The sequence below is a fragment of the Sebastes fasciatus genome, chromosome 22, assembly GCF_043250625.1.
Source record: "Sebastes fasciatus isolate fSebFas1 chromosome 22, fSebFas1.pri, whole genome shotgun sequence".
Taxonomy (NCBI): Eukaryota; Metazoa; Chordata; class Actinopteri; order Perciformes; family Sebastidae; genus Sebastes; species Sebastes fasciatus.
This window is the reverse complement of record NC_133816.1, coordinates 19303277-19315708: the sequence shown is the minus strand read 5'-3', so window position 1 is coordinate 19315708 and position 12432 is coordinate 19303277. Positions and strand designations below refer to the sequence as shown.

The 12432-nt window shown below is 41.2% G+C and overlaps 1 protein-coding gene and 1 long non-coding RNA gene across 15 annotated transcripts in view; one reads left to right on the top strand and one right to left on the bottom strand.

Moving 5' to 3' along the window:
* nrxn2b (neurexin 2b) overlaps positions 1–5489 on the bottom strand; it is a 795015-nt gene extending 789526 nt beyond the window's left edge. For all 14 annotated transcript variants that reach the window (XM_074624795.1, XM_074624794.1, XM_074624809.1 and 11 more), the window contains exon 1: positions 5240–5489. The gene's annotated coding sequence lies outside the window, so the exon portion shown is untranslated. The remainder of the gene's footprint in view (positions 1–5239) is intronic.
* LOC141761409 (uncharacterized) lies at positions 3870–5145 on the top strand. The gene is made up of 2 exons (XR_012592557.1): positions 3870–4689; positions 4907–5145. It is a non-coding gene; the product is annotated as an uncharacterized LOC141761409 (long non-coding RNA).
* Positions 5490–12432: the final 6943 nt, after the last annotated feature.

Sequence of the window (12432 nt, the reverse complement as noted above, 5' to 3'; positions counted from 1 at the left end):
TTTCCAAACGAGCCGCCATGTTTTGTTCCTGGTTTGAAAACTGAGAGCAGCCCACGAGCAAAGGACTTTTGTGTTTGTAGGGCTGGCCTTCTGCGGTCCAGCCAAACAGACATAAGGTGCTGACATGACAAAGTGGCCTGTTTTATTCCTCTATTATTGATACTCCCCTATTCTCTTTAAGAAAAACCTCTTAAAAGGCGAGAAATATGCTAATGCAAATATTTCAAATCATTCCACTGGAGGCTACACAAAGACCATCTTCATTAATTCATTGGCCTGCTTTTTGGGGGTTACTCCGATATGTAAAAAGGGGGCTGGGATTACATTACTTTCAACTGTTTGAGAGAAGAAAAAAAAAATCCCAGATGCAGATGTACTCGCGAGCTCCGCTGAATGAATTCATGACCCAATCTTGGTGGAATACAGTAGAGCATGTGGCACCAATCCAGGGTTTCCAACAGTCTCTCAACTCTTCCCCAATTAGAAAGACCAAAGGCGAGTTGTTAAAAGCCACGCAGGGCTTTGAACTCAACTGGCGCCATTTTTCTCCACAGCACGACAAGAGATAACTTTGACATCCTCAATAATAAATGTGCTAGACTGACTAATATTAGTACCAATGTAGACACGGATATCCGACCCACACAGGAGGAAAGGGCGTAACTTGATCTGATCGATGGGCCATACTGTATCCTCTCTTTCCTCCCCTGTTTCTCTCTGTTCTCTTTCTCTCACAGATCCATCCATGCAATCACTCAGAGACAATGAGAGGTCTTTCAATCCATCTCTCCATCACGGGCTGTTCCACCTCTGCTTAATCAAAGGAGAGAAGGGCGGGAGACGGAGCTGCCGGGGCACGTCTTCCCTCATCATGGCCCCAACAGCTAAAATGGAGGGCGTGAGGAGGAGTAGGAGGAAATCTTTCATTTTCCAATCGCATTTCCTCCCCTTTTTTATGCAAGTGAAAAGTGTCTGTCTTCTTTACAGCTCCCCTAAGCTCCTTTAACCTCTCTTCTCTCCCACTCTGGTGGACGGATGGACGGGAAGACGGATGAGGGCCAGCCGGCGAGCGGCAGAAGAGTGAGTTAATGAGGAAGATTGCTCTCTTTGCCGCCGTGCGAGGGATTACAGCAAGATTACCCATTCTGATTCTCTTCTCTTCCAATTTCTCTCGGTTCGCGGTGGCGGCAAAAACTGGAGGGGTGCGGCGAGGCGGGGAAGGGCGTGGGGAGGCTGTGTTTTGATAGAGGTGAGATAGAAGACGCTGCCTCTGCTCTCTGTCAGGGGAGAATGACAGCTGCTCAAAACACTGACCTGTGAAAGGATGGAGTTTCTGACTGATGCCTCCAATCTGACAGCTGCTTCGAGGGCTGCGCTTGGCCTAAATATACCCAGCATGAGACTGAATATCTTATAAGTCACATCAGATCCAGCTCCTTCATCAAGTTCATTCTCCGAGATTAGCTCTAACAAACTGGCTCTGTTCCATGTACAGTGACGCACATGGTGGACACTTAATATGTCCCATTATGCATTTGAATAGGTGTTGTTTTTCTGTAGCACTCAAATGGCATGCTGATTGACCCAGAATGATGGCATTTGAGTTGAAAAGCATGCAAATTTGTATGCAGGAAAGTTGCGAGGGGCCTCGTGTCAGAGGAATGAGCGGAAACAAAGGAAAGCACAGGACCTCAGATCCACTTCCTGCACTCACCGCATAACAAACAGCGAAAAAGGTCTGGGGAAATTATTCAAATTGCAGGGGAATTTGCAATTATTATAAGTCATCTCAACCCACAAAGGCGATGTTAAGCACCCTTCATGAAGTGCACTGAAAGCTCTGAGAACAAAAGTGGAATCATGTATGGGCCCATTTTGTGCCAGCGGTGTCTGCTCACTGTATTATTGTAAAGGGGGGGAAGCTATTTAGGTATTTCCAAAGCCATTGTCTAAACTAGACTCGTTAGACTGGATTGATGGAATCATTTATAGGAGTTTTTTTTCTTTGCCAATTGAGAATTAACAACTAGATGCTAAAGTGTGCTCAGAAAAAGCAATATTGGTGATGTGATTCTTAGTAGAGATGTTCCGATACCAGTTTTTCCTTCATGATACCGATTTCGATACCTGAACTTGCGAGTATTGATCTGATACCAGCATGATCAAAATAATAAAGTTATTATTAGTAGTAGTAGTATTATTCAACAGCTTGTTGGATTTTCCACTGTGAAATATTGCCAAATGGCTGACATTTTCCTCGCTCTGACTAGACTCTCCACTAGCACCACACTATCGTCATGTGACAAACTAGCTGCAATCAGTTCTTCTTCGCTGCTCTAAAACAGTAGTCGCCAGTGGCAGCCATGATACATCCAGGGCGACAGCACAGTGAAGGCTACTGTTTTGGAGCAGTGAAGAAGAATTGATATCTGGTTAAACCAAGCCCCAAGAAGGAGCGTCGGTTGTTGATGCCATTATCGTAGTGGCCAAACGGCAGTACTACAATTTCCGTGTCCGTCACATGATGCCATTGGGCCAAAAAATGCTCTTTTCTGTAGACTAACATTGGGAAAGAGACATCTGTAACTCAGCGGATAATTTTTTTTCAGGTGAATCAACTTCCCAGTATGAACACTTGAATAGTCCTTATTTAAATGACGACAGCGTGACGGCTGTGACCCCGTGACCGAGCCGATGTGACCGAGCGGATGCTACTGAGCCTGCTCTATGGACCCAATGGATGCGGAAGATCGCCGGAAGATCCGGGTACTTTTCCACTCAGAAGTCGAGCCATTTTGGCATCATGCGCCACTGAGCAACTTTCATAGGAATGAATGGGGCCCCGCCTCCAATGCTGTATCCTGTTCTCTTAATACATCCATGGGTTAAACAAGTTTCTGGGTTAATAAATGATGGTATCGGATCGGTGAATAGACTGGTGTACTCACAAACACTGAATTTTGGGCAGTATCGGACGCATTTCCGATACTGGTATCGGAACAACTCTAATTCTTAGGTTGAGTGATAAAAAAGGCAGATAAATGAATTTTGAAGGTGGCCTTTAGTCCTGGCTTTATGAGACCACGCATTTCTGATCTGGCCTGAAAAAGTAACCAGGAAATGAGTCACACATCACTTTGCCTGATTTCTAGCACAGGGCTTCATTTGCATTAAGAAGACAGCTAGCTCAATAAGCACTACCACTTCCTGCGTGTGGCTCAGCCAATCATCCTTATTGAATTGTATTCTCCTCTGGGAGGTCTTCAAGCAATGCATTCAGGTCAGTCAATCAGAGCTGGGACACTTCTTCTCTGTATTCTTCATCACATTACTGTATGTGGAAATCTTCTAAGTCACTGTCAGCAAAATCTTTAACATTAAAGGGCAATATTCAAAAAAAAATTTGTGACAGGGAGGGGGGGGGTTATAATTTAAGAGGAAAATTGAATTTTAAAAAGCATTGTGTTCGCACAACAAAGAAGAGTATGTGTATTTCAGTGTGTGGTGTGGATTTGTGGAATGGGTTATTAGGTGATGGGTTGAAGCGGAGCACAAATATAAATCACTTTAAAAAGCTATACAACAAATATATTTTAGGGAGGTTTATGGTTGAGGAAGAGTTGTGATAAGGGTTGCTTTAGTTTAAGGGTTGGTTTATATCTACTTTTTAACTCCGGATGGATATGTGGGTTGTAAATAAACTTGGGGATGCTGTTCATATATTTAATTTGGGATGTAAATAAATCTGGGATAGTTTATATATTATATTATATTATCATTCTATCATTCTATGATATATGAGTTATTAGAGGAAAAGTGAGAAAGGGGTACAGGGAAATATAAGTTGTACTTCTACGTACTCCTTTAGGACACTATTACTCTTGTTTTGTTTGTTATTATTTTGTATCTGTTTTTATTTATTTTATGTTCGAAATAAAGTCTTTCATTCATTCATTAAAGTGCATAACTGCTATTTTCCCACCACATAGTCCAACAAGAAAGATGGAAAAGTGGCCTCAAGTGATTAATATGCAAATATTATGAAAGATTACTCATATTTATTGTGAAAAAGTTCACACAGCTTCAGCATAAAAAGGCAGAGTGGGTCGTTTTCCCCACAGGCGTTTTCCAGGGACTCTGGTGTCTCTGCTTTCCTAAACTACACAGCCTCAGATGGCTTTAATTATTCTACAACTAACCCCTCAACCCGACTTGTATCTCATAATCAGTGATCTACCGGTTTGTAGCACTTGTTATTTCTCCTCTGGGTTCTGGGTATGTGGTGTAGAGACACCGTTACGCACCCCAGTGGGCGTTTGGCGACACGGTGGCGCAGGGAGTCGCATACAGTCGCAGTGTAGAGCCCCAAAATACCCACGTATATACATCTCTAACACATCACATTTACTCAAAAAAACAACACTTGTGTGATTTTTACATGAACACCACAGAGGGTCAGATCACAGTCTGCCCTTCAGCAGCCTATTAGAATAGAATGTGGCCTATTAGAATGCATTCTATTTTAATAGAATGCATTCTATTAGAATAGAATGCAGCCTTTATTGTAGCAAATGCTTGATACATTATAATAAACCCACTCGATGGTGATGGTGATGGTGGAACAATCATGAATCGACTCCAGCAACATTTTCATTTCAGGGATTTTTTTGGAGTGAAGGAGAAGTACAAGTGAGCAGGCTGTGAAAATTAGGCCACATGTATCATCAACTAGAATACACAGCGTGTCTATATATAATTTAGGCTGTTTACTATTCCAAACTGGGAGAAAATAAAAACGCTATACCTCGAGAATGAGAATAACCCCTCATAAGTCGTCTGCGTAAACACATCCACAGCTTAAAAAACTGACTTTCATCGAGCTCTGGGATTTTTTTTTTTTTTGCAGAACTCCCACACTGCTGTCTGTCACGCGTGGCTTCAAAACATATACGTCCATCATGCACACACACCGGATTCAACGTGTCTGCTCCCAGAGCTGCAGAAAACAAACCTCCCAAATCTCCTCCAAATATTGACCCATTACGCATCGTTTTGCTGCTGGCTCCTTCTCAGCGGAACAAAGCCAACACATTGTCCACTACTGGAAAATATGATGTTTAAAATGAAATGAAAAAAACAACAACATTACCTGTCATCATTTGGAGGGCATTAGCAGAGAGTGACAAATCCTCACAGCCAGAAAAAAAACGCACAGAGCAGAGAAGAGAAAAGTCCTTACTTGTGTTTTTGCAGCAATCCCTCTCAGATAATATTCTCCAGACTTGGGCTGAGGTTTTTTATAAATATCCCCGGATATAGCTTGGATGCAGTTTACGCTTCTGTGCTTCTTTTTGTTATCCAGATCGTTGCGCAGAACCAGAACCAGAAGGTACGTTTTCTTTCTCTCTCCTTCAAGACAGATGTGAACAGTCCTGGCCGATTCGCTCCACCTGCATCCCTGCTGTCAAGTGCACCACAAGGCACAACAAGCAGCTTCACATTCTTCTTTTTCAAATTAAAGCTCCCACGTTGATATGTGCATGTGGGTTCTTTTATTGTGGAGGGGCAATCGCCGGGATTCTGCAGGATGCTTCTGGGTGTTTCCGTGCGCTTTGACGCATCTCCACCTGCATCCACAGCAGCATCAGCAGCAGCAGCATCAGCACCGCACTGAGGAGAGGAGGCCGCCCACAGAGACACGCCTCACTCCGGCTGGAGATGGCTACTTCACCCTGGGCGAGGGAGACGGGAGGGCGGTGTTGGATGCGCTCTTCAAAAATACTCCACTTTCTTTCTTTTTTTTCCTTCTTTTTTATTTTCTTTCTTTCTTTCTTAGTTCAATTTATTTTTCTCTCCATTTATTTATTTTCTTTTTTCTTTTTTTTCCCTTTTTTATGAGGAAAAGGAAGAAAAGAAAAGAAAAGAAAAAAAACTCCTCAACTGGTCGGTTTTCTTTCTTTATTTGTTTGTTTATTTATTTATTTTTTATTTCTTTAATTTATTTTTCTCTCCATTTTGTTTCATCCATATTTCATTTTATTTTATTTTGTTATGAGGAAAAGGAAGAAAAAAAAATAAGAAAAAAAGGAACCCCCCCAAAAAAACAATATATATATATATATATATATATATATATATATATATATATATATATAAATATATAAATATATAAATATATATATATATATTGTTTTTTGGGGGGGTTCCTTTTTTTTATATATATATATATGTATATATATATACATATATATATATATAAAAAAAAGAAAAAAACAAGAAAAGAAAAAAAAAAAACCCTCCTCAACCCATGGTCATGGGCCATGATGCATCAGCACCAACTGGGCTCCTCCTCCATCTCCTCTCTCCTCCCTCCAACGATTTCCTATTGATAGAAAAGGGCATAAGCCCTGAGCTATCAAACCAAGCTCACAAATTTATGGTCTACGATCTACTCCACTTTCCTGTGACAGGCAGGGAATATTTCCAGAAAAAAAAAAAAATCTTGATCGAAATCAAAAGAAAAAAAAAAAATCTATGTTATAGTCTGATAAAAAATCAACAGCATCCACCCAGAGAACAACACGCAGCTGGTCCTGAAGGATGGTCACAGCTGCCTCCAATAATAATATCAAAGCTGACAGCCTATAGCCTATCATCAGCTAGCTGTGAACCCAATTATATAAACCACATTGTCTGAGGCAAAATAGAGCAATTACCAATGAGTCACTAACTTATATTCTTAAGATATAACTATCAGGTGCACTGCTGCTATTATTTGCTAATGGCCGCCCACGCCTTTGACCATTTCCACAGGCAATTATGTAAACAAAACAGTGGGTCCATGAACTCATCATCCTCACAAAGGGAAAAAAAACAACATAAAAAGAAAGTTTCCTCCTTAGATAGATCATACATGTCCCTCATGAAGATTAATGATAGCCTAAATAGATGAGTAAACAATATATAAAGAGAGAATAAGGTGGATTTACAAGTTTGCAAATCCCCGAATGAATAAAAATAAGAATATTCACATGGTGTTATATTCTCATAAGCAATTTAAAGCGGCAGTAGGCAAAATGTTTTTGGCATCATCGTCATTCTGTACCTTCTCATGGCTCTGTTTTCAGGCTTTAGAAAAATCTAGCTCGTGCCTGGGGTTAATTAATGCACAGACTGGCCTAGGCTGCAGCAAGGGCAATATTCCATGCACGCTTTTACACATGGCACTAATTACTTTTTTCTTTTTCAGAGAGAGAGAGCGTTCCTATTGGCTGTTCATTCATCTGAAAAATGAGAAAGTTTGCTGGTGGGCGGTGCTTGGTATTTCCTCAGCAGATCTCAACATGGTGGCCGGGTCACACATTTTCTTATTTTACAGCTAAACAGTGCACTACAAGATGTTTCTGAAAACATTTGAGGTGAGAAATAGGCATTACAGTAACAGAATATTGATTCATATTTGATCAGCGCTGCCTAGTTTGACCATTTGATCGGAGTTCAAAAGTGAGTGACAGCTGCTGAGAGACGGCAAGGCTCCAGCTCAGCTCTGATTGGTTGTTTTCCTCCGGTCTGTAAAATCTTGCAGATGCCATTAGGAGCACCGGAGGACACAGACGCACATGATTTGTTTTTTCAGATTACCTGTCTCATGCAGTACTGTCAGGATATAGTGACCGTTTTATGCAAATACATTTCTTTTAATCATATTTGCTCCAATTCTACCCACTGCAGCTTTAAGTGTCTCTGTGGTACTCAAGATAAAGCCAATAGCGAATATGAACCATATACTTTGTGATATTTAGATCCAAAGTATCGCTCTAATACTCTAAATATACATACTTTTGCTGTGATAGTGGTACGGTTTCCAAATTCATAGAAAACTTCAGCATTCAAAGGTATGGTAATGTCGAGAGGCAGAGCTGTTTGTTCGACTGGAACTGGAATAATTTGCTGAGATAATCTGAATATCCACAGCTTTATACAGTAGTTTCTTTTTGTGTGCCAGCTGGATTCAAAGTATCTTTAAAGGGCCCTGCCAGATTTATTCTTCCTGTTAGTCAAATGCTTCCTGAGTGTGAATCGGACCACAATCAATCGCGGATTTTCTTCTAGACAACAAGTGGGATCAGCTAGCCGAGCCATTCCCTTTCTGCTGCACCATCACCGGTTACCCCAGCGACTGCATCGCCATTGCTCCTGGCAAAAACAACACCTGCACACGCGAGTGGGACCATTTGATCTGGACAGAGAAGGGGGTCATTTGAGTCAGGGAGACCATTTGAAGCCTCCTGCTCTCAATTTCTCTTCATTTCCTCTCCTCATCGTGTCGGACACTGGGCTGACAAAGTTCCTCATTAGTGGCCTCACTGTGGTCTGTTGCTGTGTCTTGCCTTGGTGGGAGAGCAACCGGGTCTGCTCATCATATCCTTCATCATGTCCACAAATTGTCACAGAGAAAAGTCTTCATTCCGGCGTCTTCCTCTGCTCATTTACAGGATACGCTTTCTCTTCTCAGAGTCTTGTGGTCTTTCATAGGAGCATTGCTAAGTCTACACCAATTATTATATTTCCTTTAATATATACACATTCAAAAGCAAGTAAATAAATGGCTAGTTTACGCCGTAGTGGTGATCAATCAGAAACCATTGGGAACCATTGACCACACAAACGCTATTGACACATAAATCAATAATGTGTCTTTGGAGTATATTTTACAGTGTAGCCCATCCATCCAGCCATCAGCCCGTTCTGCCTTAAAGGTCCGTCCACGTCAGAGGCGAGCGGTGTGTCGACAGAGAAATAGTCAATGAATCTGGAGGGGGGTGCATCAATCACAGCCTTATTGAGCAGCGTGCTGCGAGGGCAGCCTGTCAAAAGAATATTGGCACCTCTCGGAATTAATTTCTCAGGCCAGAGTATCAGATTAAAAAGGGTTTTGGTAGAGGGTTGGTGGCCAGTTGCCACTGCAGAAAGTCACGTCACTATAGTAGCCTATAGTATAACGTTTTTAGTCTTGTCATTCCTTAAAGGTTTAGTAGGTAACTTTAATAAAAATGACTTATTTGCTGAAACTGTCACTATATCCTGACAGTATACGAGACAGTGAAATCTTGTGGCTCCTTTTAGTGCTCCTAATGGTGTTTGCAAGAATCCACTGTGCCCAAAGGAGAACAACCAGACACCAACCAATTGCAGATGGATGGCTGGCTAGTTGGCTAGTGGCTAGTTAGCTTGTACGTCTCCAGACAAGTGTGCAGGGACCATTATGGTACGTGTCCACAGGGGCGTTTTTGGACGTGAGGGGTTGCGCCACTTCCCAGGTAAAACTGCTCACAACTCATGGGCCCAATTGTGACAAGAGGTCTGACCACTTCATTTTAGGGTTAGGTTACCAGTCTTAACTGTTGGAAACCACTGCTTTAATAACCTGTTTGAAGTCATGCAGAATTGCAGGTTTGTTTCTAAAGATACTCTTCTCACAAACCCACAATGTCTTGTGTTATATAGAAGTTGTCATCACAGAGTGCTCTTATGTATATGACATTTGTCAGAGCCCTTCCTTTCACCAACTTGCAGGTCACTGCGGTCATTGTCAGATGTACACTTCAATGAAATGCTGTCTGGTGCAACAAGACTTTTCCATTCAAAGGCAACATCTGAAAATAAATGGAAAATATCTCACAGCAGACAGATGTCAACTGAGTGTATAACACACCAAATAGCATCAAATAAGCGCCAACCTGTTATCATGATCTGGTTTGAATCCAATAGAGATTTCATGCCTTTTTAAATATCAGTATAACTCATTCCAGTCGTATGTCTTCCAGCGCCTTGATTTAATATTCTCTACATATGAAGCTGGCTGATTTGATAAGCTTTCACTCATGAGTGATTCATTTCATTGTTGGAGGACCCTGTGAGGTTGTTGCTTTTTCCTCTTTCTCCCCATTGCGCTAATTAAAACTAATTGAATTGAATTGATGGTACCGAGCCCCCCGAATCACAGTGCTACCATCTCAGTCCTGCTCATCCCTGAAATGAGACAAATCAAGTGTGCCGTGTAATCAGACATGAAAAAAAAAAAGTCAACACGCCAAAGAAGCCGTCTCCCTAGTTTGTTGTTATTGTTGCGAGCGCATTATCACATTTCCATCAAATTCACAAATAATAGCTCGGCATAAAAGAGCAGAGGGAGAGTTGTTTGAACACAAGTAAATCTGGTTGTCTTAGAACCGACAATGTGTTGTTATATCCATAAATAGTCTCCTCGGATGCATTTGGTCTTGGCTTGAAATCAATACGTCTGCACTTACAGATTAGGTTTAGAAAAAGCCAACTTTATAACTGTAATAGGTAACGCTTTTATGTAAATATTCCTCTTCAAACTATATATACCAAAGTGTGGCTCCAACCGCTGCAGACTAATGCACACTAATGATATAAATGAATCATATTTTTTGCTTGTAGTGCCGTGTAGGTGTGTGCATCTACAGTACTAGCTGACTGTATTATGTAAAATGTTATTATGGAGTGGCTCTGACCTCTTCACTATCTTCAGGTTCACAAAGAACATAGAATAGAACATTAGAGACCCACGATAGACTTTTTTTAGGGGGGTACAGGGGGTCTTTAGGGGGAGATAGCAGGTCAACAGTAGATGTCACGTAGACGTGGTGTACATCATCTGAAAGCTGGGAACCTGAAGATTAATTTGACACTGTGTGTCAAGTTGTTCTAGTCATAAATCAGGACTAAACATGATGTAATTGATTACAATAAATTGTCAAAGTGTATAAGGGTTTAGAACATTATGATGGAAGTATATGATGGTCATTCCCATGCTCTATTATGTCTCATAAGATGTTGCAGCAATTTTTTGGTTGATAACATTTGTTACACAGATTTGGTGCTAAATTCAAAAAACTTTTACCACTCAAGAATTGCTAAAAATGAGCAATAATCCCTCCAAAAAAACACATTAAGACACCAAGACCTTGAGGAACATTTGGACATTTCTACAAGAATTGCATTTTGCAATTGATTGGATGGCGAGCACTTCCGTTCTGGAAACTGCTCAGAAACCTCCTTATTGTCAATACAGCTAGGAAAGCCATCCATCCTCTGAATGCGCTAGGTCTCTAGTTTGTGGCTGTAAAGTTTCATGAGGCTGTGATTATCCTGGAGGTCACCACAGGTCATTTTATACAGGGAGGTGTTTAAGAAGTTTTTAAAAAATGGTCTCACTACAATGAAATGGTTGCTATGGAGACTAACATCATCACACATGAATACAGTTGGGCTCATTGGATCCACAAGAGTGTCAGCCTTACAGTAATACCCAATAGACCCATAGAACCCATTTTCATTCACACATCTTGAGGTCAGAGGTCAGGGGACCTCTTTGAAAATGGCCATGCCAGTTTTTCCTCTCCAAACTTTAACCTAACTTTGGAGCGTTATTTAGCCTAGAACTTCTACTGGATGAACTCATCGGCCTACATGATCCAGTAATGGTCAACAGGGCAGGATTCAGGGAAGGAGTGTTTCCAGATCAATACCGTAAAGTGAAAGCGTTGCTGTTCTGGTGGGAAACCTAAAAGCCTCCATCCAAATCATTAACCAGCAAGGCGAGGCATGTGGATGTGCTACCGAGACACAAACACCTGTCAGAGAAGTTGATCTATTTCCATTGCATGTTGGACGGATGTTGACTAATGGTCAACAAACGACGGAGAAAAGGCAGAGGAGAGGTTTGCATGCCGACACCATGAAGAAAAATGGCAGTTTAATGTTTCAGTTTACAAATATGCGTTGTTACCCTCTGAGGCAAATTTGGAGACTGTCCTCCTCCGAAGAAAAATGAAAGCATCAGTCGTTTTAGCAAATGCCGCCATATGTTTATGTTCAGGCCCTCTTGCGGCTGTCGGAGTCTCGTCCGCCGGGAGCAAAGGATGAAATAGTGTGATGTTGGTATGGAGCCACAAAGTTTGCATACAGAGGACGTTGGTGGGTGAACAAAGTGTCGGGCTTTGACATAGAGATTCTCTTCCCACATCCAACCAACAGTCAACGTTGGTTTCTTTTAACGATGACCAAATTATTATTTTACGCTGGGCAATGTTAAGCAATATTGTATAAATGGACTTACCAGATATATGATTAAAGGAGAGACATCCCAGGTGAATCGGGTAAACAATTTAACTGATAGATATCGCCATGAAACTTCCCCAGTTGATTACTTATATTAAGACGATCACATTTTGTATTACAAGTTTTCATAAATTTTACGTTTAAATATGCAAATGAGGCATTATCTTATCAAATATGTGCTAATTTGCATAACATTCCTGAACAGAAATCTGAACACTGGATAACGTCAGGTTCAAAATTCTTGTTTTATTTTGTTGACGTATTAGAGTCAAAGGTTTTTAC